We start from the raw sequence: 7,385 nt of genomic DNA, 5'->3' as shown, positions 1-7,385 counted from the left end.
GGAGCTGGACATGGAGGAACAGAGCATCCCAGTCAGAGGCATGGTCCATGCTTGTCCCTGGGGTGGGACTGTGTGATAGTGATTTGAACAGCTGACACAGAGTCAGCAAAGGGGACAGCAGAGCAAAATGAGTCCACAGAAGTTCACAGAGGCTGGATTATGCCAGACCTGGTTGGCCACGGAGAGGAGAGGAGGCTGGGTTTCATCCTAAGCACAAGGGGCAGTTACTTACTAATGCAAGTTTGCTCTTCTTATGATTTTGGGAAGAGTTCTGGGGGGAAAACCTTATAGCACAGTCCTGCTTTTTCCTCAAGGGAAACCCTTTCCTAGAATCAAGTAAATTCACTCATTTAACGGTATATGCCAAGGGAATAAGACTAACTCTTTCACACCACGAGTGCAATCCGTCTCACGTGGTCAGTGGTGACGCTCGTCTTGAGGAACTGCTGGGTGCTTCACTCTGCTGGGCACGTGGAGGCCACAGGAGGAAACACAAGATCCTGACCTCACAGGCTGGATAGAAAAGGTAGGTCAGCCGGAGGTGCCCCAAACAGGGGGGCTTGTTCTAACAGGGTTCTTCTAACTTGGGAAGGAAACAAAACATGTTGAAAGGAGCTGACCTTCACTTTGGGATGAGAATTCTGAGAATGTACCAAGCAATACTCTTCACAGGAAGGCACACATATTTCAATCTCAGTCTGAGGTCCTCTCTCCTAAGGGGTGGTCCAGACAGTCAGTGCTGCAACAGTTAGGAGGAGGAGATGTGGATCTCCACTTAAAAAGCAAGACATTCCTCATCTAGTGTACCTCATGCCCACTAACTCACACCCTGCACATGGGCTATTCACAGAAGCACTGTACGTAGAGAATCATAGCTGAACACTTCAAAAAACCTCAGACTGAAGATGCTTTTCGATGGGGCATAGATGGTAATAGCTTTAGTTCCAAGAGTCTGCATTCATAACAACAGCTGCACTGAGCCTTTAAGGTGACCCAACACTTAAGAACTGCTTTTCAAAGAAGTTGGAAATGGACCCCTACCTTATCCATTGAGGCATGAATGCTGTGCCTATTACCCAAACTGAAAGGAGAGAACATGAGATGACTGTCACAATAAAGCTGCAATGGCCGAAGGCTTCACCTCACCTTTGTGCCTCCCCATCTAGGCTCCTTTTCAATCAGTTATTTTTCCCAAACCCACTGAAATGCAAGCGCTAAACTGGGTTCCTGCCTGTTTTCGGCGCTCTCTTTCCTAAACCTCCTGGGGAAACCGGAGGCCCCCAGTTCTTGTCTATCTCACTCGTCTCGCGTGAGGATACTGGGTGGGAGTCCAAAGTTTTGCCAAAGTTTCCTCTGGAAAGTTGGGTCCCAGGAGCCTCTCTGCAGAGCCAGGGGTTGGAGCAGGTAAAGGAGTGTGAACAAGACCCTTTGGGGGAAAGGAAGCAAGGGCTCTAATGAGGCTTGTGATTCCACACTTCTGAGCAGCTTAAAAAATATAAACATCAACAAACAAGGAAATCCATAATGCAAACTCAAATCATTCCCTCTCCTCACTGCCTACTGCCTTTGCCTGAATTCAGGGACTTGCCCTTTGTCTTCTGGACAATCGTAGCAACCTCCCTGCCTCCAGCCTCGCCCTTCCAATCCAGCTCCCGGATTGGTTCCCTCCTTCTATCAGAGCCTTTTCTCAGGCTCAGTGTGACTGTGTCACTACCACACTAACCACTCCTCAACAACCACCCACTGCCTGTTAGAGAAAGTCAGCCAAGGTTCCCTTTCGTGACCCACCTCCTGTGACCACCACTATCTTGCACCTCTCCCTTCTCTTTCCCCACAGTGTATAACCTTCCCACAGCAGTGGCAATCCTGGAATGTGCCACAGGGTTACCTGCCTGTGCCTTTGCATATGTTGTTTCTCTGCCTGGGATACTTTCTCCCCCTGCTTTATCCATTCATAAATCTTCTCTCAAACACTAACTTAAATGTTGCCTCCCTCTGAGCCCTTTTCTGGTCTTCTCTGGGGACTGATCTTCTCCTCCATTGTCCAGTAGGACCTGCAACACGAAACAGCAAGTGCTGCTTTACAGATGTGTCCACTCTGGTAGACTGCGCTCCTTGGAACACAGATTGAAACTTCATCCTTCTCCAGTCCCTTACAAAGCACCTAGAATGAAAGGGTCGGTTCATAATTAGGTAGAATCATTCCCATTTTATAGTTGAGAAAACTGAGGCCTAAAAGAGGTGTCGCCGTGCCAGTTGGCAATAGACTTGGATCCAGAAATCAGTTTATCCAACTCCTACTCCAAAGTATTTTTCATCAAGTTTTCTCCTTCCTGCAGAAGATGACATCTTACGTCCCATTCAGCCAGTCACGTGATACAGAGGTCTCTGGGGTCTGGGTGTCAAGATCAAAACACAGGGCACTTCCATGTTACCTCATTGCCTTTTCTCTCATTTGCAGGGAGCTTATTAGACTTCCTGGCAGTAGTTTAGCTCCAGACACCTAGACTCACCCAAGCTTCTGAGGGTCCATGGAAGGCTCATTCGAAGCACTCTTTGCCAAGAATAGAAAGGTGGCCTGGTTGAGTGGCCTTGAACAGAGGGGCAAGGGAGAGACATGGCCCAGGGGCTGAGAATGCCTATATCTCCACATTGTCTTACTCTCCCAGAGTCATAACTACAGAGAAGGCCATCAGGAGGGAGCCGTTAATTACCTGCAGGTGTCCCAATTAAGCAGCACTGCCTCTCCAATTAGCAGTCCCTTCCATTGGAAATCATTAGGCTTAATTCCATTTCCCAGGAAACATCTTAATCAAGCAAGTTCTGTCCCCAACTCCTGAGACAGCCAGACTCCGGCTGACGTCAGCCCAGCCCTAACTGGCCTAGATGCTAAATTGGGCTCTGGGTCATTTCCCCAATTAAACACGTCCCTTTAATTACACTGTTTTCTAATGTTTAGCCAGACCAACGGTCTGTGTTTCTTAAATTACTTACTAAAGGTAGAGCATATTCAAAGAAGCCCCTCCCTAACAAGGAGGTAATACAGGAGGAGATAAATTTGTACACATATTCCCAAAAAGTATCTCTGTTATAGAAAATCAATCTGGAACACCACAGGATGAGAGCTACAAAGCACGGCCTGTTTTCAAGATATAAGACAAGAAAGCCTTCATTGTCAAAGCCAGGGGAACCCCATTTCTCCCCCCCATGATGTTTTTACCTTCACTATTCCCCAAAATTATTAAATTGAAGGAGAGAATCTTAGGAGATAAGAGGCCTTTCCAGATGCAGATGCCCATGGATTGCTTCTCAGGTTCTCAGTCTCGGAATCCAAATGTTTTAGTCAAAAGATAAAGGAGAAGGACAGAGGAAAACAGAATTCTGAGTTGTCCTAACCTCCCAGAGACTTAAGTGCAGACTGCCCATGAAATTTTGGCCTATTACATGGCAGCTCGAAAGCAAACTGCTGACCACCAGGTTTATAATTTTTCTAAGATCCTCCTTCTTGGTTGTGCCCAACTCTGGTTGCAAATTTTGAGAGCCCCATTCTCATACTGATAAAGGGTTCATTGCCAGCAAAGAAAGGACTCATTTCCCCTATGACACCATCCTGAAATCCTTCACACTGCAACGTTCAATCCTCCCCACCTAGCACAGCATCCTCCTGGCACTCCCTGGTTTATCTCTCTGCCTTTCATTTCACTCCCCACAGACTTAAACCTCCAGGAAAGGGGGAAGGGAGGGAGGAAAAGTACAAGATGGAATTGGTTCAAGCACAATTCAGAGTCCCTGGAAATGTATCCATACAAAAAACCCTACAAATACATCTTAATTTTCACTCTGAAATAGACTATGAAGTTCAAATCAAATTCTGTTTCCTTTAACTTTTTTTCATATCCATGTTAATCATATTCCTATGATACTGAAGAGAGAGAAGTGCCCCTATCCTTGATACTAAATTTAATATGAAAATGATTACAAGTGCATTTGTCATTGTTGCCTGGAAAGCTTCATGTGTTAGCCCTCCAGAAATTAGATCAACACTTTGCCATTCCCACACCTCCCCAGTCCTCAGCACAGCCCTGGCCTCTGCAATAATTACCCTCTATGGATTTTTCCCCAAATTATTTATTTTTTAAACTTCATAATGAGCTTACCTTAATTCATTACTATTCAACATTTAGGGACAAACTTCTAAACCCTAGTGGAAGCTGATTCTGTCCTCTAATGGGCCATCTATACATATCTATAATTTGTCTTGTCAATTATTTTCTGTTGACTTTTACCATTTCTTCCCTCTCTTCCTCAAAGCAAAACTTTTTAGATCTCACAAAGCATCTGGCCTGTTAGATGAGATTCCCTATCTTTTACAGAAATCCTGATTAAAAATGTCACTGCTTCCATAGTTGTCTAAAGACATTTCCCAGGTGCAAGCCACATTTTGTCACCGGGTTCCGTTTCAGAGCCTTCTGGTGGGGAAAAAGGGGACTCTTCAAATTTTCCTTAACAAGATCTCAAGTCACCCCCTGAGACTTCAGATCACCTGTGCTCTGCAGCCCCCACTGCCTGGGCCTCTGTGCTAGCTCCAGGGAGTAAGCCAGGTAAACGCCTATGATAAGAGTAGAGGTGTTCATAATATTAATACTAACACTAATAATAGTTAACATTTGAGTTCTCACTATAATCCAGATAAAGGTGCTCTCCCTGTATTATCTCATCTATGTGATTGATGTTACTATTACCCACCTTTTACAGAATGGAAACTGGAGTTTAGAAGTCAAATAATTTCCTCTAGAACAGTGATGGCGAACCTATGATATGCGTGTCAGAGGTGACATGCAAACTCATTTTTTGGGTTGATTTTTCTTTGTTAAATGGCATTTAAATATATAAAATAAATATCAAAAATATAAGTCTTTGTTTTACTATGGTTGCAAATATCAAAAAATTTCTGTATGTGACACGGCACCAGAGTTAAGTTAGGGTTTTTCAAAATGCTGACACGCCGAGCTCAAAAGGTTCGCCATCACTGCTCTAGAACATACAGTTAGTAAGTGACTGTGCCCAGGAGTAAGGCCAGTTTTGTCTCTGACAAAGTTGTCTGAAACCTCAGAGTAGACAAGGGACAAAATTAATGCTGAGCTAGGGTCAGCATCTACTATCTAACATACTAAATCTCGATTCCTGCTCAGTGCATATGAGTGCACATTGATTCATCAGTTTGGATCTGACCTTGGACTCAGGTTCTTACTTCAGGTGAATTACTTTCCCTCTGACTCCTAATTTTCTCATCTATGAAATAAGAATATTAGTTTCCATGGGAAACTTCTAGCTCTTATAGTCTAGGATTCTAGGTAGATGGGATCTAGGTAATACTATGGACAGACATGAAGAGTTGAAGAAGCTCTGGAGGTGATCTCATCTAGGTATATCAAATGCACGGCATGCAGCCTTCCTCTTCCCTATGCTATGCCCAGTGTAGACATCACTAATGGATCACAATCCTCTTTTTTGCTGAGGCTAGTGGTAGCTTCAGAATCCTTTTCAATTCTATGCTGAGGAAGCAATTAAGACATGGTACATTGGATAAACCTCTATGTTAATCAACCTTCCCAATTTACAAATAAGGAAACTGAGATCCAGTAAACATCTGTTAAGCAATTAATATATATCAAGTCTTGTGTTAGATCCCACAGGTAAAAAGATGATCAAGTCTTGTGCTCTAATGACTTTCAGTTTAACGAGAGATGTGAACTGTTAAACAAGCAATTACAATACTGTGTACTGAATACTATTTGGCCACATGGGAAATCACCTAACCTAGATTAACATTCATGGAAGGACTCCTGCAGGAAGAAGCACTTAAGCTAAGACTTGAATGGAAATAGGAGTTTGTTGGATGAAGAAGGGGTGAAAAGGACCATTCTAAACAGAGGAAGGAATCCAACAGTGCCAGACAGCGCAGACTACTCAAGGAGTTATAAGTCGCAAGGATGCCTGGAACTTTGAAGCATAAAACACAATTAGTTAGGGAATGGTGAGCAGAGGGGCCAGCAGGGGCCAGCCCTCAAAGAGTCACATATACTACAAAAACCGTTCTTCGCCCTGGTGGTAGTTTGAAGGCATGGCTGCACTCTTCCCACTGAGAGGTAGGGTCTTTGTCCCCCTCTCCTTGAAACCTATAACTGCTTCAATCAGTACAGTATTGTGGAAATCAGGCAAAGCCATGAAACACCATACAGCTTCCACCTTGTTCACTGGAATTCTCACCCATGGAGCCATGAGCCACCATGTATTCTTACTAAGAAGCCCAACTCCCCAGGCCCACCATGCTGGAGGGGCCACAGGTAAGTGGTCCAACTGACAGTCCAGCAAAGGTCAGCCTTCCGACCCTTCCCACCAAAGTGCCAGATATGTGAGTAAAGCCATCCTCTACTTTAGAGCAGCCCATTACCAGCTGAATACCACCAGCTCACCTCTGTTGATGATCCATAGAACAGAAGAATCAGCCAGCTGAGCCCTGCCTGAATTCCTGACCTACAATTTATGAGATATAATAAAATGATTTTTTTAAACCACTAAGTTTTGGAGTAGTATTTTATGCAGTAATAGACCATCAGAACAGCAAAGAAGCATTGAAGGTTTTAGGAAGGAGAGTAGCATGATTAGAATTGTTCTGGAAGGAGCACTTGGGCTGCTGTATGGGGAATGGATTGGGGAGTGGGGAGAATGGAGCAGAGCAACTCTAGGTCCACTGCAATTGTATAGTAAGTGATGACTAAGGCAGTGCCAGTGAGATGAAGGGATATGCTCAGCCAATTTGAGATATATGCAGAAGGTAGAGTCAACAGAATGCAGTGACTGACTGGAGAGAGGAGAGTGAAGGAAGATTCCAGCTCAGGTAACTAGGTGAATGGTGGTACTATGTGCTGAGATGGGGAAAGTTTGGAGGAGAAACATGTCTGGGCAGCCTAGGGAGAGAAGTGAGTCCATTTTAGATATAGTAGGTGAGATCATGCAAGATGGGGTGAGTAGTGGCTAGAGAATTCAGAAGACACATCTGGTGAAGACCCAAATTTGAGAGCCATCCACTAAGGGATGGTGAGGGAAGCCCTAAGAGGGATAGAAGGACCAGGAATCTCACTGTGAAGAATAAAAAGAGGAAAACAAAGTGCAGAAGACCAGGGAAAAGCAGAGCCAAGACTGGCCATGGACAGTGCACAGCCTGGCCACCTGAAGTTGCCTACCACCATCCCTTTCCTCCTGTCTCCTAGGAACCTTGGACGCTTTGAACATGAAAAACAGTGAGGCTGAGGAGTCATGGAAGTAGGCTCTCTCACCCTGTGGCTCATCAGAACTGTATATGCCACCCCATGCCCACTTCT

Source organism: Myotis yumanensis, unplaced genomic scaffold (genome assembly GCF_028538775.1).
Source record: "Myotis yumanensis isolate MYYU_CA2020_CCGP unplaced genomic scaffold, mMyoYum1.0.hap1 SCAF_5, whole genome shotgun sequence".
In the NCBI taxonomy this organism is placed as follows: domain Eukaryota; kingdom Metazoa; phylum Chordata; class Mammalia; order Chiroptera; family Vespertilionidae; genus Myotis; species Myotis yumanensis.
This window is presented reverse-complemented; position numbering follows the sequence as displayed.